This window comes from Temnothorax nylanderi, unplaced genomic scaffold, assembly GCF_030848795.1.
Source record: "Temnothorax nylanderi isolate EJ_2023f unplaced genomic scaffold, tnyl_v1.0 TNYL_tig0613_pilon, whole genome shotgun sequence".
NCBI lineage: Eukaryota > Metazoa > Arthropoda > Insecta > Hymenoptera > Formicidae > Temnothorax > Temnothorax nylanderi.
Window position 1 is genome coordinate 70,749 of NW_027249675.1, and position 26,752 is coordinate 97,500.

Sequence of the window (26,752 nt, forward strand, 5' to 3'; positions counted from 1 at the left end):
ATTAATTTATGCTAGAAAGTGTGTCTTGAAGTCGACGGAGGAATTTTTAGCACTTTTTGTATAGCTTTAAACAAACTAAAAAATATTAAACAACAATTACTTCAATTTACGTTTTACTTTAATACCCTAAGCAACTTCAATACCCTATAACTCCAAAACCATTCAAATTTGAACATACGTTTATTAAACATTTTCAACTTGTTTTTATGTGCCAAAAACTGCTCTACCAGTTTTGGCTCAGAAACACTCTATCAAAGAAATCTTGTTGTAAAAACAAAACAGAAAATATAAAAAATTCAAAACTATTTAGAAAATATTATTTCAAAAAATTTGATTGCATTTGTAGATGCATTCAATTTTACAAAATTGCAAATGTAAAAATTAATATTATTATTCGCTTTCTTCCATTATTCTACGTATAAAAGTATTAAAGTCAAGTTATCAAAAAGTAAATACTTTACAAGATATTTCATATTTTATATTAAAAATATCATGACAAAATTTAAAATTTCTCGAGAAATTCTTAACGAAAAAGATAGCTTTATTATAGTGTTTTGAAAAGGTCTTGAGGTCAACTACAAGAAAATGATATAAAAAATAGGGCGTTCTGTTTAAAAAATTCGAGGTGTCCTTGATCTGACCTCGAAAAGGTCACTCAAAATTAATCCATATTTTCATCACGTGGCCACCTCCGAATCATGCAACTTTTGTCTGAAACATTTTTATTTATGACCAGTTACAGAAGAGATATTAAAATGCATTATTTAAAATGGGACACCCTGTATATTATACTATATATAAGTATATACAGGGTGTAAAAAAAAAACGATTCAATATTTATATGGTAGATAGTACACACCATACTGAGTAAAAAAACCTTAGTAACCATAAGTCGAAAGCTTAACCGTTTCTGAGATCTTACAAACATTTTTGCTTATTTTGAACAATAAAATTTGCCAGTTGGGTCGAACACAATTCTTTTGCTAATTATTAATTATTCACTGGCGATTCAAGTTCTCCGTTCTTATTTTTGTATATTACTATCATGACTGATTTTACAAGGAAACACGCCGAACCCGAACTCTTCGATTTTGTGGGTATGCAGAGTGACTCAATACATGACTAATGGTATGCTTCATTTGCCCTTTAAAAGTATGATTTTCAAACTAAAAGTCAAAAGTAGGGCGCTTCCACTTTTTCGCATATAACTCTTAAGGGGTTACACCACAGTAGAGAGTGAAAATTTAACGTTTTTTTGCGATTTTTTTTTAAGTGGAAGGAAAAGTAAAAGGGTAATTCTTTTTAAGGATGTTGTTAAGCATGTTTTGAAGTTTTAAAAAAAATTTTGTTTATTAAAAAATATTACAAAATGGCTGCCCAACAGTCGTTTCTGCGGAACGGTTTTTTTTGGAGGGGCTCCGCGGCACGCAGTAGAAGTGCAGCAAAAATTAATCTGGAACAAAATAAAAAATTTTTTCTTAAATTACATTAGTATAGCTATAGAAATACGTAGGGGATTTTGAAAATATTCATTTTTGTTAAATTGGCGAGCATTTGAAAAAAAAAGTTCATTTTACTACCAAAAAACGGGCACTTATTTGTACCTAAAAAATCGAAATATTAACTTATCGAAAATCGGCTACGTATTTCTATGCGGAATGTTGTTTTAAAGATGTGATATTAATTTGGAGTGAAAAAATAGAAAATTGTTTGAGTTATGCTGCGTGCCGATTTGAAAAAACGTGTTTCGAGAAAAACGCGTTTAAAGTTTTGACTCGTGTTTCGAACATGATAAAATAAAAAATTTGATTATTAAAAATTTTTTACCATTAATCTGCTATCCCTGGACCATAAAGCTGCCCTTCCCTGTTTAAATATTCCTCCTCATTTTCTTTCCTCGTCGATTTTATGCTGGTGCGTCCCTGTTTTGCCGCATCTATCAAAGACTGCTCGGCGTGCTGGATCCGCATAGCATCGGCTTCAAGGCAAAAATTGTATGCTTGGAGGCCAATATTCATCTCCAAAACTTTCTTAATTCGCAGAATGTTAGTCAAACCGTCGTTAAAATTACACACAGCAATATCAGTCGCTACTTGCAATACTTTTTTGCCACTTGAGTAGGACTTAGCAGCCAGGTTCCAAACAGTTGCATGGAAACTTTCGTTGCAGTTTTTAGTGTATTAGAGAAGTTAGAAATCAAAAGGAAAGTCATTAGGCTGTACCCTTCCAGCAGGTATCTACGTGCCGCAGGTAGTCGTTTCGGAGCAGTCCGACGCGCTTGGGAAAAAGCTCGAAATTTCAAAGAAAAAAATTTTGTACAGGTATAAAACTTTTTTTCCCTTATTCTAGAAGGTTCAAAGCATCTTTTAAGCCAATAAAAAAAAATCGATTTTTTGAAAATTCTACAGTGGTGTAACCCCTTAAACTACATGAGATAGAAAAAAATGTTTAGAATAAAAGTTTAATGTTAAGTTAAGGTGTACAAAATAATATAAACAAAAATAAAAAAAATTTCAAAATATTTTTTGCAATATAAAATTTGTTTACATTTTTATTTATATCACTTTTAATTGGTCACATGGGCATCATAAGTAACGTTTACAATATTCATGGCGAGTTCACACAACATACAGATTTCGAGATAACTGTAGTGACGACTCCGCCCTGGTGACGACTTCACCCCGGTCTCCCCTACATTGTAAGCTTATAGATGATGGATAAACAAAAGTGAAAAAATTCTTAATTTGATTATTCTTTAATAGCTAGATTACATTAAAAATTCTTGAAGTTATTTGGAGACTTGCATAAATAATTACCAACTTGAATAAGAATTATTAGAGATTTTACATTTTTTACTTTAATTTATAAGAATTATTTACTGGTTATATAGAGTGTAATATAAAGGCCGTGACATTGGATTATCTCGGAAAGATGACGTTTTCGGAAGAAATGTTTTATACAAAAGTTGTAGGGTACCAAGTTATCCATTACAGTACAAAATTACCTTTTTCAAAAAAGGTAAAAAAAAAACGCCAAGTACACGCAATGTATTTTGTAAATTTAAAAATCCAACCTAAGTGGTAGCTTTATTTAATTCTCCTTAACAAAATTATATCACAAAATTATATTACCTAACTCAACCCAAATGGCATGTATTTAAAAAAAACATGTAAAATCTTTAAATTACGCCAATTGCAAAGAGAATATGTATATTGCTTTGAAAAATTATTGTTGTGCAACTACTTTGAAAAAATAAAACAAATAAAAATATTTAAGTAAAATAAAATTAATAAATTTTTCTTGTAAAAAAACTTGGCGCTGCTTTTTTACTCTCGTGGCATTCTTCTCTAAATTATGTTTATTTAATCAAACATTTTAGTACTAATGTTTAAATTTTAATGTTTAAGTTTCGAAGTCTAGCAGCGCCATGTTTTTTTACAAGAAAAATTTATTTATTTTATTTTAATTAAATATTTTTATTTGTTTTATTTTTTCAAAGTAGTTGCACAACAATAATTATAATTTTTCAAAGCAATATACATATTCTCTTTGCAATTGGCGCAATTTAAAGATTTCACATCTTTTTTTGAAATACATGTCACTTGGGTTGAGTTAGGTAATATAATTTTGTGATATAATTTTGTTAATGAGAATTAAATAAAGCTACCACTTAAGTTGGATTTTTGAATTTACAAAATACATTGCGTGTACTTGACGTCTTTTTTTTACCTTTTTTGAAAAAGGTAATTTTGTACTAATATCACGCATTTTGTAGTGTTAAGCAGGGATCGGCAAAAAAATTTTTATTTCTTATTTTTTAATTACTCACGAAATTAGCAATAACAACAAATTAAATTTTTATTGAATTAGCAAATTAGTAATTAGTTATAAAAAATTACTAATTACATAAAAATTAATAATATTTAGGTAAAAGTGAATTACAGATTAGTTAAAGAATTGGTAATTTGTCAGAGAAAAATTTTTAGTTCATAAAAGTTAGTAGGGGAGACCGGGGCTAAAACGTCTACGGGGTAAATACGTCTAATCAAATATCTCGGAACCTGTATATTGTGCGAACTCGCTATTAACATTGTAAACGCTGCTTATGGTATCCATGTGACCAACGGAGTTTCGGCAGGTTACCTGCCGTGTTATGATTTTTACGAGGGCAAACGTGTTTTCGGAAGGTGAAAGTTACATTTTCTGCGCGTGGAAATTTTGTAATATCTGCAATAATATTTGCTTTCCAAATCTCGAGGTACGTGATTATAAAGAGTAATGCATGCTGAACACGAATCCAGTGTAGTTTTTTCATTATCGTTGATGTCTAATATTTCGTGGGCGATCAAACCTGAAACTTGTGTTTGGGGTTAATCCGTCAGTAAGCAGTCCGGGTGCATTTCCAAGGCATTTCCGGGCATTTCCAGGCTCACTGCATATGGAATATGGATGAGACGGGAATTACAACCGTTCAGACACCGAATAGAGTCATCGGACGTCGAGGAGTGAAACAAGTCGGGCGAGTGACTTTTGCGGAAAGAGGAACCCTCGTAACTATTTTTTAATAATGTTTTGCATAAAAATTTTAAATAAATTTTTATATTTTTTTCTTAAAAAACAATTATTAAGATGTATCTTATCATTTTTCAGGATTAGATGTACGTATATGTATTGAAAATGCAGTGTGACGGTTAAACCCCGGCATTTTTGAGATTTCAATTTTTCCACCGTTGTCGTTTTTGCTCTATACCGGTTAAACAAAGCGACGTAGATAAAAATTTCCTATATAAATTTTGTAGCTAAAGGTTTACTCTTTACAGTAGTATACCACATTTAACTAAAATTATTTATTTTCTTGTTAAAAATCGGCACCGAAGAAAAACTGACGGTTAGGCCCCGGTCTCCCCTACTAGAAGAATATTTATAATAGTTATACAAACTTATGAATAGATCCGAGTATATGTTCATATATGATTATCTTTAACCTTATAAATATACTTTTACTTACATGATCAGACATGATAATATACAAGCATATAAGACCATATATGGCTATATAAGGTTATACTTACAGAGGTTTTATGGAATACATAATCATATATTTTCATATATAGCCATATAATATTGTTTAAGATTATATTTTCCATTTCTTATATGATCATATATAATCATATATCTACTAATATAAACTAATATGAACTAATACGAACAAATAAGAGGTTTTTTTTCCCGGGAACATGAGCCGCCAATTGACATTTCGGAAAAAGGTCCGCACACATCGGTATGAACATATTCACCCGGTTTCCAGTTCTGTTTGTCACTATTATTCTTGAACTCAAGTTTGTGCGTTTTTCCGAACTGGCACGACTCGCAGAAAAAATCATTTTTGCACGAGAACTTTACACTTTCATGCCACTCACGCAGGCTTGTAGTTGACACGTTCACTTCCGTACTTTCTTGCTCAATCACTTTAAAGAGCATGTAATACATGTTATTGTCTCGTTTTAAACCAACTGCTTCGACGTTGTTCTTGCGCATAAGTGTCACTTTTCTGTCACTGAACGTAACTTTATACCCATTTGCAGTGCACACTCCGACCGAGAATAGATTCTTTCTCAGGCTAGGCACGAAGAGCACGTTGTTTATTCGTGCTTTGATTCACTGTTCGTTTACCAACTTCTCGATATGTAAATCACCTTCACCACGCACTTCGCGCTGGCTGTTGTCCCCTGGTAACCATCTCCGATAGAAAACGATTAAAAACGGCTATATCTGTATCATTTTTAATCGTATCTTATCGGTTCTATCGTTGCATATTTAGAAGACAGATAAAACATTAATCAAATCAAATCGGTTTCTATCGTTTTAGATCCGAATAAGGAAATAACTATACAAATTTTATAGTTATGAATCGTTTTCTATATGTACAATTATTGCCCGTCTGAATCAATCGTATATACACGATATAGTACATATCGTTATTTATGGTAATAATTTTACCGTATGCATTAATACGGATATATAAGAATAAAATGATAGACATCTCATCGATATTTATATGACTTAACCGAACCAACACATCTATCGTTTCTTATCAGGATTTTCCGACATACAACTTATCATTTTCTGTACAGCAGCTAATCGGTTCGTTTTCTGTTGTATATCAATGATATAAATTAAATCGTTTGAAAGCCTTCTACTTTGTATATGTTTTTATAAGGTTAAAACGATAGACATCTTGTCGATATTTATACGACTTAACCGAACCGATACATCTATCGTTTCTTATCAGGACATACAACTTATCATCTTCTTTATGGCAGCAAATCGGTTCGTTTTCTATCGTATATCAATGATATAAAATTTATATTATAAATTAAATCCGCATCAACCAATCGGCGATTAGTTCGCGACAATGCCGCTAGGCCGCGCATGATGGAAAGCGCTTCTCGTATTTAAAATACATCCAGTCATAATATATAACTCCTACGAGGCGAAAAGCAGAGAAATCCAGTATCGTAACTGGAGGGATCTCTTCCTATAAGGACCTCCTGGCGGTAGCCGCCCCGGACTCCCGGACACCGAACACCGAGCTCAGCGGCCTCCGACTCCTGGCGCTAGTTGCCCCGTTCCCGGCGTTCTTCAAAACGATAAAAACCGATTGAAAGAAATGAATCGGTATGAATCTGATTTCTTAATTCACGGATTCATAACGATTGAAATGGATTGACTAAAACCGATTCAAACGATTCATTAACCATATTAAAAACGATAGAAACTGATGTGCAGCTGATAAGACATTTACAATAGAATCCCAAATATTTTGTAACGTGAATTTCTGATAGAGTATCGTAAATAAACGATTTACTAACTATATTAAAAACGATAAGACATTTTTTATCGTTTTCTATCGTTGGCGGTTCACCAAGTCAGGGTCACCAAGCGACACGGTGTCGCCATCCATGGACTTAATGTTAGTCAACCACTCGCGTCTAAAGGTGATATGGCGCGAAGCGCCGCTATCGGTGATCCAGACGTCTTTGCATTCCTTTGTCACAAGCTCTCGAACGGTTTCACTGTTTAGCACGCACTGTTTATCACTTTGATTGTCTTTGATGAGTGTTGACACGACGAACGCGCTGTCTTCACTGTTGTTTCTGCCTGTTTTGTCCTTTGTGTCATGCTTTTTCTTTCGACATTCTCTCGCCATGTGACCTTTCTTCTTGCAGTAATAACACTCGATTTGAACTTTCTCGTCGCTTCTAGATTTTCTGTTCTTTTGATTTCTCGGACTTTTTGTTCCTTTCTTCTTGTTGAGCCTTACGGTTGCTAGTGCTCCTGCTATCTCGTCTTCTCCGGCCATTCTGCTTTCTTCTTTGATTAATCTTTCAAGTAGATTTCCGACCGATTGATATTAAAGAGGAACACTGTCCCAGGCTGTTACAAGCGTGTTATACTTTGCAGGCAAAGAACCTAGTATCTTGGCCATGATGTCGGTTTCACCTATTTACTGTCCGACATCTCGCAACTGGCTCACCAAGTTTTTAATGTGCGTCACATGCTGCACAACGAAATCGTTAGGTCCCATTCTATACTCGTGGTATCTCTGCATTAATAGCAATTTGCTCGAAGCAGATCTCTGCTCATACGTTCTTATAAGACTCTGCCACATCTCGTAAGCTGATCTACACGTGATCAAGCCTTGTAGTTGTGTCCGTTCCATGGACGACGATATAAGGCTCATGGCCTTGGCATTGTCTTTTGTCCACGTCTTTACTGTGTCCACTATTCGCTCGCCCGTTGGTCTCAATCGTGATCCGTCGATCAGGTCTTCTAGCCCGTGTGCCATCAGGAGTTGCGTCATCTGGAACTTCCATACAGAGAAGCCCGACCCGTTGAACTTCGTAATTCCTTTTCCAAGGATTTCTTCCGCCATGTTGAACAAGAGCGGGATTACACACACGTGGCAGGATAATCTCACTTTACTGTTCTCACTCACAGAACTCCACTACGCGAATCACTCCGGGCCCATAACTTGTTGGTGTGCCCATAACCACGCACGTGAAAAAAAACTAAGTTTTAATAGAACAGAAAAGTACAAGTAATATAAGTAATATATATGGCACATGCGAGCAGTACAGTGACCATGATACGACTAAACGGCGCTGAACGATACATGTATGCAGTCGCGCTCGATTGCGCTCGGTCGCGTTTAATCTGTACGCCGCTGACATCTGCCGTATGGAAACAGGAACTTCTGTCTCCTGATTCGCGTGAATTAGAGTGAACCATGATAAACTATATTCCAATAAATACATATGTTTAACCCAATGAGCAATAATTGTTTCATGTTTAAAAAATTTTTTTGATATTTAAAAAATATATATCTTTACATCTTACTTTGGAAAATATTATTTTTTGTATATCAATATTATCGCAGAAGTGTTGGGTGAGCCTTACATTGTATTGCTGGAAAAGATATATCTTTGAAAGAATGTCATTATTTTGCTTCGCCAGAGGCCTACTTATATTAGTCCCCAACTGAAATTTACTTATGAGTTAGTCTTACCATTATGCGCCGCCTAGCGGCGTCGTTGCAAACCAGCATGGAAAGATGCGCTACCATGCATCTTCCTTAATTAAGAATATTTTATAAGATTTGAAAAATATTTGAAAAAGGATTATAGAACCAATAATAAATTAAAAATATTTTTTAAATATTTTGGAACAAGATTATAAAACAATAAAAATATGTAGATTAGAATTAATAATTCAAAAATATATTTCAAATATTGAAGAAAATATTGTTTGGGTGATAAAAAAGAACATTTTTAAAAATATTTTTAAAAGATTTTTAAAATATTCTTAAAAATGTTACCACAAAAAATTTTTAAACCGTTTTAAAATATTCTTAAAATTATTTTAAAATAAAGAAATAAAGGTTACCGGCCAATAACGAGCAACATGATTGTTAAAATTTAAAAATATATATTGTTAACAATGTTGAAATGGGACGTTTCGGCAACACCGTGTGTGCGAGAGTGCGCGGATGCGCGAGTGATGGCGCGAGGAAGACGACCACGAGGAAAGCGGTTCACACAAGTCAAATACGTATAAGTCCAATAAAATAAGTATATTATAATAAAGTCTCAATATATACAATGGATACAGTGTTTCTTTACTTTTAGCAAAGCAAGAAGCCGTAAACGCGCGCACAGATGTTAGTACGGCATTCAGCGGTGGAGAAAGCGGGTTCGCGAAGCGCGATAGCGAGGAGCGAACTCAAGGCGGTGTACACAGCGGTGTTAATTAGCGTAGTTAAGCGGTTTAGCGAGCGTTGATTCTAAGCGATTGACTTTCGACAAAGAGCCCGGTGCGCGACGAAGCAAGCTCTTTTATAAGGGAGCTTCTTCTCGCAATCACCAATTGTTTCAAAGCGTTGTCGGTGACCTCAGATTTTCCCTTGCGATTGGCGGCAAGGGATATGACACGCATTGAGTCGCACCTGATTGGCAATCGGCTGCCTACGTCACCGCATCGAGCCGACGCGAGGCGAAACATAGCTAACCGGCCGTTAGCAATGTTGTTGTTTGTCACACCGGTGACTGTTTATAGCGTGGGTTTCTCCATCGCGCAAGGACATGAAAACAGCGTTCTGGAAAGTAATCGATTGCGAAATGCCTTTAGAGAAACCCACGTTATAATGCAAAGTATTCAGAACTTACATATTAGGATTAGGATTTTATTGAAACGATGACCTTATAATACAGAGAAGGCACGCGCATTGTGCCCTTTCATTTGACGAGACCGATGCACGCTACGATGCACTCGTGATCTTAAACACCGTGCCTTCATCAGCCGAATTTAATAGACTTGATTACATTAAATATACGAATAATCCTGAATCATACATTTCTACATCCAATAAGTACAGTAAGAATGTTATAGAGTCGTAATCGCTGTACAAGTACGGTCTTTAATTAAAAGATGAGTAAACGAGGAGTAACATGAAATTGTTGAACGAAAAAAACCGGAATCGATGCGCATTTTTAAAAACCTTGATTAAAAGTCAAAAACCAGGATCCATGATTTATTCCTCAGTCGGCAGTGGGAATGAATCGAGTCAGTTAGCGAATTCTGCACGTCACCATAAAGAGTCCACAGTTAAAAAATGCGTCTAAACTGTATTAACTGTAAATAAAAACTTGTAAGAGACTGTAGTGTTCTCGGGTGAAATGATTAGTGCCACGGCTAGGTTATGAATTGCTTTATTGGTTATAAGGGTACCTGCGTGTTGACCCTACGCCTGCCGTGCCCGGACTGCCGCGCGTTTCCCCGCACGCTCCCGCGCTGCCCCCTCTCTAGCCTACCTACCGGCCTATATCCAATATGGCGATACGCAAGGGCGCGTTCTCACGCAACATCTTTCCCTTTTTTTTTCTTAAGTAATAATAATATTACATGTGTAGATATACATATATATAACGCCTCGCTACATACAATAGTCCTTAAGATAACTGGGTAGTTTCCTTTCCCTGGATGTCTTCCTTGAGATGCCTGATGATGTTGATGCTCCCTCAGCACCGTGAAGGTCGACTGGCTTTGAATTGCCTTCGTCTTGCTGTATGTTTTGTGTCGATTGTTCTGCATCCCCGGAGTGGCTCTCAGCCTCTTCTTCTAGGACAGGTGGCGGGTCTTCCTTTAAGCTGGCACTTTGATCTAATGGGGCTGGGATGAGATGCCAACGATTTCTTCTTAATGTACCACCATCACTAGTCTTAATCCAGTAAGATTTTGGGCTGTTCGCTTTACCCACTATCCTACCATATTTACGCACATCTACAATCCAAACTCTATCCTTCGGTTGTAATTGAGACAGTTCTTTTACGCGATGTCTTTTGTTATAGTCTCTTTCCTGCCTCCCTTTTCTCTTATTCTCTCGCGGTAATACATCTTTATGTTTTACAAATGATCTTAGGTTCTTTGATAATATGGGAAGTGAGGAACGGATTTTCCTCGAGAACATCAATTCCGCAGGAGAATATCCGTTCTCTAACGGAGTTGTTCTATACGCTAGTAATCCTAAGCTTACATCATCGCATTTCTTTAATATGTTTTTCGCAATTTTTACCGCTGCTTCTGCTGCGCCATTGCTCTGAGAATATTTCGGTGAACTTGTTGTATGTACGAAATCATATTTACGCGCAAACTCTTTAAACTTGGTAGCGAATTGAGTTCCACAGTCGCTCCTAACAATTTCGGGTATTCCGAATCTTGCAAATACTTCCTTGCATTTTTCAATGATCTCTGTTTCCGTTAATGTTCTCAAGCTCGAGATTTCTAAGTATCTTGAGTAGTAATCGAATGTAACTAAATACCATGTATTATATTTAAAAAGATCTATCCCTATTTTTTGCCAAGGTCGACTGGGAAACTCTTCCTTCCTAAACGGTTCTTTAATGTTAGATCTCTCCTCTATGCACTTCGGGCAGTTTTCTACTAGGTTCTTCAATTGTGTGCTTATACCTAGCCACCACACTGATTGTTTAGCTCGTTGCCTACATTTGTTAATGCCGAAGTGCCCTTCGTGTATCTTGGAGAGTATTTCTGTTTGTAGTGTAGGAGGAATAACTATTCTAGAATTGTATAACAAGAGATGATCTACGTAAGAAATATTTTCTTTTAATTGATAATAAGGCCAAATTCCGTCTGCTAATTTGGTTTTCGTAGGCCAAGATTTTAGACAGTACTCTATGAGTGTTTTACAAATGTAGTCTGTTCCTTGTTCTTCGCGTATTCTATTGAGAAGATTATTTGTTGCAGGCAAATTAGTGACTGTTAATCTTATATATTGATTTATTTCTTCTTGTAGATCGTCCTTGTTTTTAGTAATGTCATCTACCGGACTTCTGGACAAACAGTCCGCTAATACTAATTGTTTTCCCGGTACAAAAATGACCTTATAGTTGTATCGCATAAGCCTCAATCTTAATCGCTGAAGGCGTGGAGTGAGTTCATCTAATGGTTTACTCTGCAATATCTGAAGTAACGGTCTATGGTCCGTTTCAAGAGTAACGTCTATGCCTATAATATACTCTTTATAATGATCTGCTGCAAAAACTAATGCCAAGGCCTCCTTTTCAATTTGACTATATTTCTGTTCAGTCGGTGTTAATGTACGAGAAGCATAAGCTACTATCTCCCTCTTACCAGTTTCATCTTCTTGGATAAGTGCGCTCCCTAACCCATAACTAGAAGCATCTGCTTGAATAATAATATTCTTATTAAAATCGAAATGGGCTAATACAGGGGCTTGTAACAAAAGCTCTTTTATTTTTTTAAAAGCTGATTGTGGTTGAAGCCACACGAAATGAGCATTATCTTTTAGTAAACTATTTAAGGGTTCCAATATAGAAGATTTGTTTGGTACAAATTTGCTTACGTAATTAACCATGCCTAGGAAGCGTAATAAGGAAGTTTTATCTGTAGGTGCTGGAATTTTTGAAATAGCCGATATACGCTCTGGTAATATTTCAATTCCTTCCTCAGAAATCAAGTGACCCAAAAACTCTATTCTATTAACCCTAAATATACACTTTTCTTTGTTTAAGGTTATCCCTTCTTCCTTTAATCTGTCAAGGACCTCTTTTAATATTCTATCATGTTCTTCTATCGTTTTTGCATGTATAAGTACATCATCTATACGAACAATTATGTTTCGAATACCTTTTAATTTGTCTTTAAATTCTTGAGAAAAGTAGTCTGTTGCACAATTGATGCCAAAAGGTAGTTTAGTGCTCATGTACCTACCAAAAGGTGTGATGAAAGTGGTAAGAGGTTGACTGCTCTTATGAAGAGGAATTTGGTGAAAACCCGCCTTTGCATCTAACTTTGTAAATACTTTAGAGTCTTTTAAATCAGCTATAGCTGTATCAACTTTGAGGATTGGAAAGTTGGCTCTTTTAACCCATTTATTTAAATTAGTATAATCACAACAAAGGCGAATTTCATCCGTATTCTTTTTAGGCACTACTACAATGGGACTACACCAGTCCGTAGGAAAGTCTACTGGTACTATTATGCCTGATTGGACAAGTTTATCTAGCTCCTTCTTTAGTTTTGACAATAATGGAATTGCTACAGTTCGTGGAACCGACTGAAAAAAGGGTACTGCTCCTTCCTTCAGATGAATTTTTAATTCTTTTTTGAATTGGCCTATGCCTTCAAATAGACTTGAATAGTCCGAATGAATGTCGAATGGAATTTTATTTTCTAATTTTTCCATGTTAATCTTACTCACCAATCTGAACCTCTTAATCTCGGGTTTGCCTAATAAATTCTGTTTCAATCCTTGTATAATGTAGACCTTGGCTCTAGTTCTGCAACCTTTACTCCAAAGCGTCACATTCAGATATCCTATTACTTGTAGGTTTTTGCCATCTGGTCCTAAAATACTTTTAGACGATTTAATAATATGATTACGAGAATGTTTCGGTATACAATTGTTTGATATACAAGATACGTCCGCGCCAGTATCAATAACAAAGTCTACTCTTATATCTAATTCTTGGATAGTAATCTTTACAGAAAAGTCATCGTTTACCGAGTCACCGCACACTTTACCCAGGAAGGCTGGCTCTTCGGCGTTTTCTCCCTCGATACAATGTATCTTCTTGGAGCGACACCTCTTGTCCCAATGGCCTATTTTATCGCAATTTCTGCATCTGGAATTCAGCGCTGGGCATTTCTTGATATCTGCGTGCCTCGCTAAGCCGCAACGGGTGCACTTCGGTTGTTCTTCCTGGCTTGAAGCAGACTTGCCATTCCGAGAACGTTGATTCTGGGGAGTCCTCTTCTTCTGAGTGATCTTATTTATTTCCTTGACGGCTGTGGCCTCTTGCCTGATTACCTTGCTCTCTTTGGCCTGGATTTCCGCTTGGCGTACCATCTCTATCGCCTTTTCCACCGTCAAATTGGAGGTTAGCTGCAGACGCTCGGACGTGCGAGCATCTCGAATCCCGATTACGATGCGGTCTCGTATCAATTCTTCTTTTAATGTGCCGTACTCACACGTTTCTGCAAGTGTGTACAGGGCTGTTATGAACAGATCCACTGGTTCATCCGCATGTTGTGAACGCGAGTTAAACTTGTATCTCTCGAACACGGTGTTTCTCTTAGGGGAGAAATATGTATCAAATTTTTGTTTGACGGCAATGAAGGTCGTTTCGGCAGAAATTGACGGAAAAATCTGAGTCAATATTTCTTCCGCCTTTTCGCCCATAGTGTAGCACAAGAGGTCGATCTTTTCCTTGTCCGGTCGGTTCGTCATGTTTGCCACCGAGATATATCGCAGGAAACATTTGATCCAAATGTCCCATAACTCGGGTTTTTGGAAATCAAATTGATCCGGTACCTTTATTCCGTACAACGGTTTCTCTTCCACGGTCGCCATCTTTTTCGTAGCGCCTTGTCCCGCCGATATTATTCTCGATGATGATTTCTGACGTGTCTTACTATACAGGATCTCTCGGATCTCTCGGATCCCACTTCTGACACCATGTAGTGTTCTCGGGTGAAATGATTAGTGCCACGGCTAGGTTATGAATTGCTTTATTGGTTATAAGGGTACCTGCGTGTTGACCCTACGCCTGCCGTGCCCGGACTGCCGCGCGTTTCCCCGCACGCTCCCGCGCTGCCCCCTCTCTAGCCTACCTACCGGCCTATATCCAATATGGCGATACGCAAGGGCGCGTTCTCACGCAACAGAGACAATAAATGTAAGAATTTGTTACGATTATACGTACTGAGAAAATTGTAGAATCAAGTTATAATGTTTCCAAGTACCGTACTCTATCGAATCTTATGTGTGACTGAGCATTATCGTTCCACTGGAATCGACTACCAACAAAGGATGTCAATCAAACAATAAATAAGTCTCTATGAATTGTTGCTGAGTTCGCTTAAAATACTAAAATAAGGTGGAGCGATAATGCTCAGTCACACATAAGATTCGATACAGTACGGTACTTGGAAACATTATAACTTGATTCTACAATTTTCTCAGTAGGGTAGAGCGGGGTCAAAAGTAACGCGGGGCGAAAGTAACAACTCAAATATCTATAGTTATAGGCATAGATGCACATGCGTCTGTTGGTTAACGGATGAAGTTGAACAAGCTATAACGTGTCTCAGAACGCCTGCGGCCTGGGTATTGAGTGGACGTGTGCAATAAATAAAATATGTTTTTGAGGCCGTAAAGTAGTTTCTTCCGACAATCTTAAACTTTTAATATAATATATCCACTGCAAGTAAGTACTTTTTTTTTAGGTTATATTTGAGTTTCGTTATTTTTGCTTATTATAATAATTGTTACTTATTCATTTTAGAGTTCCTCTAGTAAGAGTTAGGACACCGTCCGCCATTAATGGGGAATTATGCGAACGATCGAGAGAGACAGCCTCCCCACTCGTACTTTTCATGGGTCTTTGTCTCACTCCCACTTATAGCTGTGTCTCACTCCCACTAACGTCTTCCCCATTAATGGCGGAACCAATCAGGAGTCAGACCGGGGTGTCCTAACTCTTACTAGAGGAACTCTAATTCATTTTTGGCATTTTATTATTAAAAATTTTAAGTCAAAGTTCAAAAACATATTTGGGACAATTGTAACATCATTGTGTGGGGTCGAATGAAACGTTACAACCGACCCCGGCTGCTGCAGTTTATTTCATTTTAGATCATAATTAAACTATTATTATTTCAGAATGCCTCGTACCAAAGTTAGAAAGACTGATAGGGGTACAAAAGATGTATCAATCTATGAACAAGCATACGAAGATTTAAATAAACAGAATTTGTCTATTCGAGCAGCTGCAATGAGATATAAGTTGTGTCATGTATCTTTGACAAGATATAAGAAGAAAAGGGAAGAAGCTTCGAAAGATGGTGAAAATTCTTTGGTGAGGATAGGTTATAGGGCATGGAACAAAGTTTTTAGCGACCACCAAGAAAAAATGATAGTAGATTATATAATAAGAGCAGCAAATATATATTTCGGCTTTCCTCCCAAAGAAATAAAAGAGTGTGCATATGAGTTGGCAAACAAATATAAATTGTCATACCCATCTCAGTGGGAAAAAAACAAAATGGCTAGTAAAGATTGGTTTACAAACTTTATGAAGAGACAGCCACAACTATCTATAAGATGTGCACAACCCACCAGTATGTCTCGTCCTACTAGTTTTAACGAAACTAATGTAAATATGTTCTTTGACAATTTGCAGAATGTCATTGATAGATATAAATTCGAAGCAAAGGATATTTATAATGTTGACGAAACAGGGATCACAACAGTCCAAAAACCAGATAGAATTGTCACTAAAAGAGGAACTCGGCAAGTTGGCGCATTAACATCTGCCGAACGAGGAAGCTTAGTCACACTAACTTGCGCAGTGAATGCTATCGGTAATTTTATACCTCCGATCATATTCCCCAGGCTTCGATATCAAGAGCATTTTGTCAGAAACGGACCAACTGGGAGCATTGGAGCCGGAAACGCAAGTGAATGGATGCAAGAAAATGAGTTCCTTATATTTTTGAAACAGTTTCAAAAATATACGTCTGCACGAGCTTCCTACAAAGTTCTCCTGCTATTGGATAATCATTTTTCCCACACATCCATCTAAAGCCTTGACTATTGCTCTGAAAACGGTATAATAATGCTGTCTTTCCCTCCCCATTGCTCACATAAGCTACAGCCACTAGATCGTTCTGTATATGGGCCACTAAAAAAAGCCGTCAATACCAGTTGCGATGCTTGGATGCGCAATAACCCAGGAAAAACAATGACTATTTATCACATTCCTTTCATAGTAAACACGGCTCTTCCAATGGCACTGACTGTAACCAACATTCAAGCAGGCTTCAGGTGCACGGGCATATTTCCGTACAACAGAAATATATTCACATCTCTCGATTATGCTCCATCTTACGTTACAGATAGGCCAGCACCGTTATCTGAAATTGTTGATGAAAATAAAATTAGCTCTACCGAATCGAGAGACACGAATAATGAACCTATGCCGTCAACATCTCGTTCTGTCCTATGCGAACTCAACACTCAATCTCAATCAACACCAGATAAACAGATAAATCTACATCGCGATCGCGAAATGGAAGAGCATCGCGCAGATGGGAAAAGTGAAGAGTTTACGCCAGAAGCTGTTAGACCCTTCCTTAAAGCTCCGCCTGGGAAAGAAGGAAATAGGGGTAAAAAGAAAAGGAAATCTACCATATATACTGATACTCCTGAAAAAGAAAAGATTAGAACAGAGTATGACGAAAAACAGAAAAAGAAAGTGAAGAAAAATATTAGTGACCCGAAACGGAAGACAAAGAATTCGTATAAAAAAAAATAAATTAAAAAACAAGGATAGGAAATAAGATAGTGATAAAGAAAATAAAGAGTATTATTGTCTTGTCTGCTTGGAGTCATATAGTACCAGTAAACCAGGCGAAAAATGGGTGCAGTGCATAGCATGTAAGAGTTGGTCACATGAACAATGTACCCAACAAAATGATTCATATATTTGCCACAACTGTGATTCAAAGTAATTTTTATTTGTACTAGTCCTTAAAGACATTGTGTTCCTATCATTTAAAAATATAAGAACAAAAAATGTTTTTAATTAAATAAACAAAGTTAATGTTTTTTATAATTGATATAAAGAAGTTATGTTTTAATAGAATAAGATTTTATTTTACTTCTTTTGTATGAGAATATGAATATTTTAGTTTGTTTTTGTTAATATAAGAGAAATTATATTATTTTTCATTGAATAAACATTTTTTATTTTGATTATTTAAAACTGTTACTATCGACCCCCTATAGTGTTGCAACCGACCCGGAGTCGGGGGCGATTGTAATATTTTCCCTCGTTTTGGTTTTGATTAATAATTCTTATTTGGTTTATCACAAGATTTAAATAGAAGGATTTCCATAAAGTGAAATGATCACATTAACTTAGGATATCAAGAGTTTTTCTTTTACTGTAATAGTTCTTCCACAATCAAGTTCTAAAGTCAAATTGTTACTTTCGACCCCGCTCTACCCTACGTATAATCGTAACAAATTCTTACATTTATTGTCTCTTACAAGTTTTTATTTACAGTTAATACAGTTTAGACGCATTTTTTAACTGTGGACTCTTTATGGTGACGTGCAGAATTCGCTAACTGACTCGATTCATTCCCACTGCCGACTGAGGAATAAATCATGGATCTTGGTTTTCGACTTTTAATCAAGGTTTTTAAAAATGCGCATCAATTCCGGTTTCTTTCGTTCAACAATTTCATGTTACTCCTCGTTTACTCATCTTTTAATTAAAGACCGTACTTGTACAGCGATTACGACTCTATAACATTCTTACTGTACTTATTGGATGTAGAAATGTATGATTCAGGATTAATCGTATATTTAATGTAATCAAGTCTATTAAATTCGGCTGATGAAGGCACGGTATTGCCGAAACGTCCCATTTCAACATTGTTAACAATATATATTTTTAAATTTTAACAATCATGTTGCTCGTTATTGGCCGGTAACCTTTATTTCTTTGTTTGATACATACGAGACTGTTCTTTATTTATAGTTATATTTTAAAATGTTTTTTGCAATATTTTTATAGAAATATGTAGAAATATTTTTTAAAAATATTTTGTGCTATATGGAAACTAGGCTTAATGGATAGCTTCCCTTATGGAAAAATACACTCAACTTTTGGTGTTAACCGTTAAAAAAACACCATAGAAAAACCCTTAAAGTTGGGTGTGATTTCGGACCGTCAATTAAAGGTTAACCATCATTTGAAGGTTAATCTTCAATTGGCGGTCCAAAATCACACCCAACTTTAAGGGTTTTTCTTTGGATGATGGTTAACCTTCAAGTAATAGTTAACCTTCAAGTGATAGTTAACCTTCAATTAATGGTTAATCCTTAAAAATGACGGTATAAACCCTAAAAATATGAACCCTCAAATGAAAGTAACAAATATGTCATCCCAATGAGAATCTCTTAAGGGCTCCGCTCGCTGAACCGGACTCCTCGCCTCGATCCTCCCTCTCGGACGTTAGCTGCCGCAGCTCTCCCTTTCCTGGCGGTGAGCTCTCCCTGGTGATCCGACTCTCGCTCGGTTGGTCTCCAGAACACGCGCCGCAACGATCAATCCGTCAAGAAAGAGGTAACGGACTTGACACGTTCGAAGAAACGCAAGCAAGTGCGGCCATGACACCTAACGATTGAGGAAGGAGGCGGGGGCTCTTTGAGAGTGGCGACTCGCGCGTCGCGCTATCTAATGTGAAACGATCGGGCGTTGTAAAACGCGAAAAGAATTCGAGCGCAATATTTGAACAAATTATTTAATTTTTAATAAGTCCAATTATTAATATTTATTTTCATAATTTAACTTATTTTTTATTTTGATAAATGTAAATACAAATATCTTATTGTATTAATATTTAATATTAATAATTTAATTAGTTGCTTAATTTAACTTTTTGTTTAATCAATGAGCGGATGTAGTACTGAAAATGTACCTATTATATAATATTTTAATTTTCAAAATTGTCAAATTACAAACAGGAATTTTGTTGTGACTTTTACAGTTATAAAGTAACTATTTAATGGAAATGGAAGCCTAAAAAAATTAATATTGTAACGCAATTAATATAATGCTCAAATCATAAAATATTTACATTATCCATGTCTGCCAATACAATATAATTTTTTATTCATATTGCATTCTATATAATGGCAATGTTATTATATATTTGACAGGCAAATCAAAATAGCTTCGAATCAATATCGAAATGATGAAATATCGATGTCTTAACAGAAAATACATAATTTGCCTGTTTACAGTCTGGCGCGATGAATGTATGTCACAAATAATCTCTTCTTTTAAAAAATGTCATATAGCACAAACATCGAAATAAGCTTCAAATTTCAATCATTATTTCGATATGATGTAATATCGATGATTTCGACGTCAATTAGACGTCGATTCGATGGGTCATTTCTCTCTGGGTAGGGCCTAAGTCAAATTTTTTAAATGAAAACCCCTATTTTTTATTGTACCATCTTACTCTATTAATTAATTTGAACAACTTTGGTTTGAAAAATTCTTTTATTTGCCTAATACTTTTTGAGATATTCAAGGAAAACTTGGTAACTTTTTCAATATTTAGCTTATAATATCTTGATAATTGTTTGCCAGAGGAAAAAATGGTATAGAGGACTTTTTGACTTGATTTTGTCTTAAGAATATGCTGTTGCAATAGCACTCCAATTTTTTTAAATATTTGTAAACACTCCAAGAAGATGCATACACAAATATTAAAAAAAAATTGGAGTATACTATTGCAACAGCATATTCTTAAGACAAAATCAAGTCAAAAAGTCCTCTATACCATTTTTTTCTCTGGCAAACAATCATCAAGATATCACAAGCTAAATATATATTGAAGAAGTTACCAAGTTTTCCTTGAATATCTCAAAAAGTATTATATATTATATAAAAGTATTATATAGAAAGATGGTACAATAAAAAATAGGGGTTTTTATTTAAAAAATTTGACTTAGGCCCTATTGGGCTTAATACAGGCCCTGGATCCAAAATCCAATAAGATCGTCTATTGGCCCCCTTCAAACCTTTTAACTTTTATCTGAAACACTTTTCCAATAAACCAAGCCGTCAATTGACACTTAGCGAAAATTAACACAATAACATTTAAACGACACCCAACGATAAAGGGATCATGGCGACACTGATTAAATCGACATAAAACATTAAAGGTTAACACTCTGTTAACACCAAACCAACATCCAACGATGAGGATCAATCTCCAACCTACACTAAACATTGAGGCTTAATCCCACACCTACACTTATCATTGAGAATAAACTCCCAATATACACTCATCATTGAGGATTAAACCCACAATTTACCTAAACCTTAATGGTCAACACTCAATCTACACCTAAATTTAAGTGTTGACACTTAACTTTGATGACAAACACTAAACTTACGCCCAATTTGATTGTTAACTCTCTCTGATGGGTGTTAACCATCAAAGTTGAGTGTACTTTTTCATAAGGGCAGGGAGCTGACGCCGAAGAGATCTTTAATAAGAAGGAAGGTATATTCAAAATTGCACACGTACGTACATATATGCTGTCTTGTAAAAGTTAAAGAGAACGAAAAAGTGATCTATAGCGCAATTTGTATTGCAGGCAAGTTATGCTAAAATATTAGTTGACTTGAGTCCATTATTATGATAGACGTTGATTTTATATACTTTAATGGTATCTGGAAATATTAATTATTTACGAAATTAGCAATAACAATTAACAAAATAAATTTTGGTAAATATGTAGTATAACGACACCCTTTCCGATTTCTTCGAAATTTTCAAATTTTGTACACCTATTTTGTGTAGTAAAAAAGATTCTGAGAATAAAAATCGTAGCTCATGTTCCGTTTGTTTCTAATTAATACTTAAAATATCACGATCAGTAAGTAAGAAAATGATAATTGAAACGATAATTTATGGATATATATTTCGCTACTTACTTCAATTAGATCATATTATGCTATTTACAACTTCAACATAGTATCTGATTGATATATTATATTCAATAGAACAAATTAATAATAGCCCACACAGCAAAATATATATGCAAAATCAGATATCATATCTGAGATAAAATTATCATGGCTTTTTATAATCTTGGAGATGTCTGAGATATTCTCATGATATCTTGCGCAATCAGATATTCCAATATTCATTCAGATATCTTCTAGATGTCTTGGTGATATATTTTGCTGTGTGGGAATCTTTGCTTGCAGTTCAAGATATGTAATTGGTAATGCGAATACGTGGCCCAAATTTATTTGAAAAAATGTTTTGGGATAAAAAATTAAAGAATTACAATTAAAACAGACAACAGTTTGTGGTTTTAGTTAAAGCAGAGAATACTCTGTACTTATGCTTTCTACTATTATCTGCTTTAACAAAGATTATAATTTTAAAATTATCCATAAATTATTATTTCTTTACTTACCGATATCGTGATATTTTAAGTATTAATTATAAACAAACGGAATGAGCAATGACTTTCTGAGAATCTTTTTTACTTTCCAAAATATACAAAATTAGAAAATTTTAAAGGAATCTGAGAGAATACCGTTGTACCACATATTAACCTAAATTTTTATTGAATTAGCAAATTAGTAATTAGTCGCAAAAAATTACTAATTACGTAAAAATTAATATTTAGGTAAAAATGAATTACGAATTACTCACAAAATTGGTAATTTGTCAGAGAAAAATTTCTAGTTACGCGAAAATTAGTATTTAGGCGAAAATAAATTAATTTCTTTTGCAAATTGGTAATTAGTAGAAATAAATTCTTTATTATTAAAATAATTAATAGCTTGTTATAAATATAAATTACTTGTCTCTTGATTTTAAAAGTTATTAATTAGTTTAATATAAATAATTTAATTATTGCACTGATTGTGAGAAAAAAAATGTTCTGGATTTTAGTAAATATTAGTTTGCATACAACTGTGACTCTATTAACTAAAATAAAGAAAATTTTCCTTTTTATTAGTATATGTGTATTTACTGAGAAAAAAATATACTAATAAAAATGTTCTTTATTTTAATAAATGGAGTCACAGTTGTATGCAAAGTAATATTTCCTAAAATCCAGAACATTTCTTTCTCAGTGTGCATTTAAAAAAATGGTTAAAAAATAATTATGTTAATGTTATATGTATATAAAGATATATATTTTTTTTTCTCATACCCCCATGCTCTCATAACTGCCCTTCCTCTTAGTTTCTCTCTTTGCATCTCCTCCTTGATCATATACCCAGATGTACATTTTTCCACTCCCAACATCCACCTTAAATACCTTTCCTGCAACCTCTCTATTTTCCCTCTTTCCCTCCACCCCCATATTTCAACTCCGTAACTTATCACCGACCATATCAATTTATCAAATAACCATAATCTCCTGCTCCAATCCCCCCCAAACCTCCTCTTTCCAATCCCTCATACCTGTCCTAGTAACGCCGCTCCTCTCCTTACCCTCTCTCTTACGTGCTTGTCCTGCCTCCCATTATATTTTATTACATAACCCAAATAACAGAATTTCCTCACCTCCTCAATTACCCTACCCTTCCATCGCCAGCTCACCTTTTTCCACCTTCCCCCCCTTTCTACATCGCATTACTTTTGTTTTTCTACTATTCAATATCAGTCCCTTTCTGCCCAAATATTCCTCTAATTTTCCCATCATTCCCTTCATATCTTCCTCATTCTCCGCCAACATCGCTATATCGTCCACATAAGCCAACGTATATAACTTCCTCCCTCCCAACCTAATTCCACCCCAACCCTCTCTTCTCAGCTCGTCATCAATATCCGCCAACAGCAACATAAACAGACTCGGGCTTAACGGGCACCCCTGTCTAACTCCCCTTCCTGTCCAGAACCTCTCTCCCAGCTCCTCTCTCACCCTCACCCTGCATACCGTCTCCTCCAACAGCTCCTTACATCTCCTCACTAAGACCTCCCTCACTCCCCTTTTCCTCATCGCTTCCACCAGTATCCTCCTGTCCACCGAGTCAAAAGCTGCCTTTAAGTCCACGAACAACACCACCATCTTCCCCTTCTTCCCATTTACCTGCCTATTTATTAAGTAATTCAACACATAGATGTTATCCGTGGTCCCTACCCCTCTCCTAAGCCCTGTCTGACTCGGCGGTAGCAAGCCCTTCCCTTCTACCTCCTTCCTCAGCCTTTTCGCCAAAACGGCAGCGTACACCTTGTACGCCGTTTGTGCTAAAGTCACCCTTCTGTAGTCCCCCACTACATTAACTAGTTACAAGAAAAAATTATTTTATTTTGATTAAATATTTTTATTTTGCACTGTTACCTCTTTAATTCTTTCTGATTAAAATGATTCTTTGTAATATCATGATTTTGTTAAGGAGAATTAAAGTTACTACCACTTGGGTTGGAATAGGAAGACCCTTGCATGGGAACACAAAGATATGTACCACATGGGTTTTATTTTTTAAAAGTAGTTGCACAACAATTTTATTTTTCAAAGCAATATATATATTCTCTTTGCAATTGGCACAATTTAAAGATTTCACATCTTTTTTCGAAATACATGTCACTTGGGTTGAATTAGGTAACACAATTTTGAGATATAATAATTTTGTTAAGGAGAAATTAAAGCTACTACCACTTAGGTTGGATTTTAGGATTTACAACATTGCGCGTGTACTTGGCGCCTTTTTTTACCTTTTTTGAAAAAGGTAATTTTGTACTGATATAAAACATACATGAACTAACACGTATTATCTTGTCTACCATATTATACAATGTATTTTTAATATTTCCAAAAATAATACTACAATATTTGTTACAGAGATATATCTAATATTGATCGAAATGTTTATAATAAATATTTATATTATATTGTTAAAAGATATCAAAAAAACATTTCAGTTTATATACAACAAATGTTTTTCAATACATTTCTAAAATATACTTTATATATTGTTAGTAGATAATAATATAATTTTTGTATTATTCCAAAATCTTTATAAAAAATCTTTAGAAAATATTTGTTACATATTTTTGGAAAATAAATTTTCAAAATATTTATAAATATTTATCATAAATATTCATAAATATTTTGTGCTGTCTGAGGATTGAACGGCTACCGCGTCGCTTCTTGCGGCAAACGTTTCCACGTTCTGTATGCAGGAACTATCATATATCTTACCGTATTTTATTATATATAAAACCGTATTATATATAAAACCGTATTATATATAAGCTGGATATGCAGTTCAATGTTCAATGTCCTTTTAACATATAACATGTCTATTATTTATCAGTATTTTTTATGTCATTAAGGGCCGGTTGTTCCAACCTGTTGGTAAACTAACTAATAGTTAAATCATATATATGTCTTCGTTTATCTTTTACATTAGACAAAGATAGACATATGATTTAACTATTAGTTAACTTACCAACAGGTTGGAACAACCGGCCCTTAGTGTTATTTTATCAATATGTTTTGTTCTAACATAAATCTTTTTTTCTGTTGATTGGTACAAATAATTATTGTGGAGCATTGTAATAAACATATTACTGTTAAAAAACATCATTAATTTCTAGTTTACTTAAAAAAGAAATATTTAAAGTATATTTTTAACTTAAGAAGAGATTTTATTATGCAATTGCAATATTCTAAATTTACTGCATTTACTTAACCCTCTACCTGTATACGTGGGTCTACGGTGTCCGTGCCAAAATAACATCTGCTTGTAACTTGAGATTCTTGAAAACTGGCAAGCCTACCTGTCTGGCTTCCCTCTCTAAAAAAGTAGGTGGGAGAAGGACTCCAAGGACCCAAAGCTGCTTCAAAAGATAAACATATCGCTGAATGCCGAGTAAGTCAAATCTTATACGGACGTCTGAGAACCCAAGTATACATTCGACATAGTCTTTATCTATAAGTAACAATGTTGCAATTATTTATAATAAATGTTGTTTTTGGTCAGTTTATATACAAGAAATATTTATTTTTATACATCGCTTCCGTTTCCGGTTGTTGCGATAGTGGTAGAGAATAATAGAAGTGCGTAAAGAGGGTGGAAGTGTGAGAGTTGGAAGGAGTGGTGAGGGAGTGGAGTAGTGTGTGAGAGTGGAGCGGGTGTATAGGAAGAACGGTGTGTGGAGGCGAGAGTGAGATGTGAGAGAAAGTCGAAAACAAGCAGAGAAAGTGGAGGGTGGGAAAGAGGTTAGGTGCGGGTATACTTCTTCTTCTTCTTCTTTGATTTGCATTGGCACCTGCCTCTAGTACGAGGTCAATATGGCCAGCATTTTCCCCTGTTTGCGTAAAAGTCTGAATGACTGTTAGCGTGGCAAAGTCTAAATGGAAATCACTAAAAAACTGAGTGAGGATCAATGCAGACAGTATCAGTCGCAATACTTAAAAAATTTTCGTTCCGGACAAAACACGTCCGAACAGGTCCGCGCACGTTGAGCGAATTTTACAAACTAGGTGCGGGTATACGTCGCGTGTGCAAGGATAGACATGGTGTACGAATAGATAGATAGGCGTGTGCGTAGAGGGATTGGCGCGTAGGGGAGACATCTGGAGAGGCTGGGAGTAAAGAGAGTAGGTAGCCGGCAAGGCGGGATCATAGGGAAGCGAAAAGAGGTTTACTCAAAGAGTGATAAGCGAGGATGGCGACGAAGTGAGAGGAGCAAGCAAGTAAGGAGGATGGAGGGGGTAGGAAGGGTAGTGTAAGTGCAGTTATAGGGAAGGGAAGGGAGAGGAGTGGAAATATGGGAATTTTGGAGGATATGTGGAAGAGAAAGAGGGAAGAGGAGAAGGACGTTGAGGGAGGTGTGTTTTAAAAGAGTAAAGGAGAAGGGAAACTGGTAGCACTATTTTTAGATTTAAAGCACACGTTTGACTCTGTGGACAGAGGGGTGTTGTTGGAGGCGATGAGGAAAAGGGGAGTAAGGGAGGGGTTGGTTAGGAGGTGTGGGGAGGTATTGAGGGAGATAAAGGCAAGAGTGAGGATAGGAGGGGAGATGGATGAATGCTTTTGGACCGTAGAGGGGTGAGACAAGGGTGCCCCTTAAGTCCGGACAT

General features: G+C 35.5%; 1 long non-coding RNA gene and 1 pseudogene across 1 annotated transcript; one reads left to right on the forward strand and one right to left on the reverse strand.

Moving 5' to 3' along the window:
- Positions 1–1,323: 1,323 nt before the first annotated feature.
- Positions 1,324–3,590, reverse strand: LOC139784336 (uncharacterized). The gene is made up of 2 exons (XR_011721543.1): positions 1,828–3,590; positions 1,324–1,453 (listed from the first exon to the last, which is right to left on the reverse strand). It is a non-coding gene; the product is annotated as an uncharacterized lncRNA (long non-coding RNA).
- A 12,107-nt stretch (positions 3,591–15,697) lies between these two features.
- On the forward strand, positions 15,698–17,521 carry LOC139784337 (uncharacterized; annotated as a pseudogene).
- Positions 17,522–26,752: the final 9,231 nt, after the last annotated feature.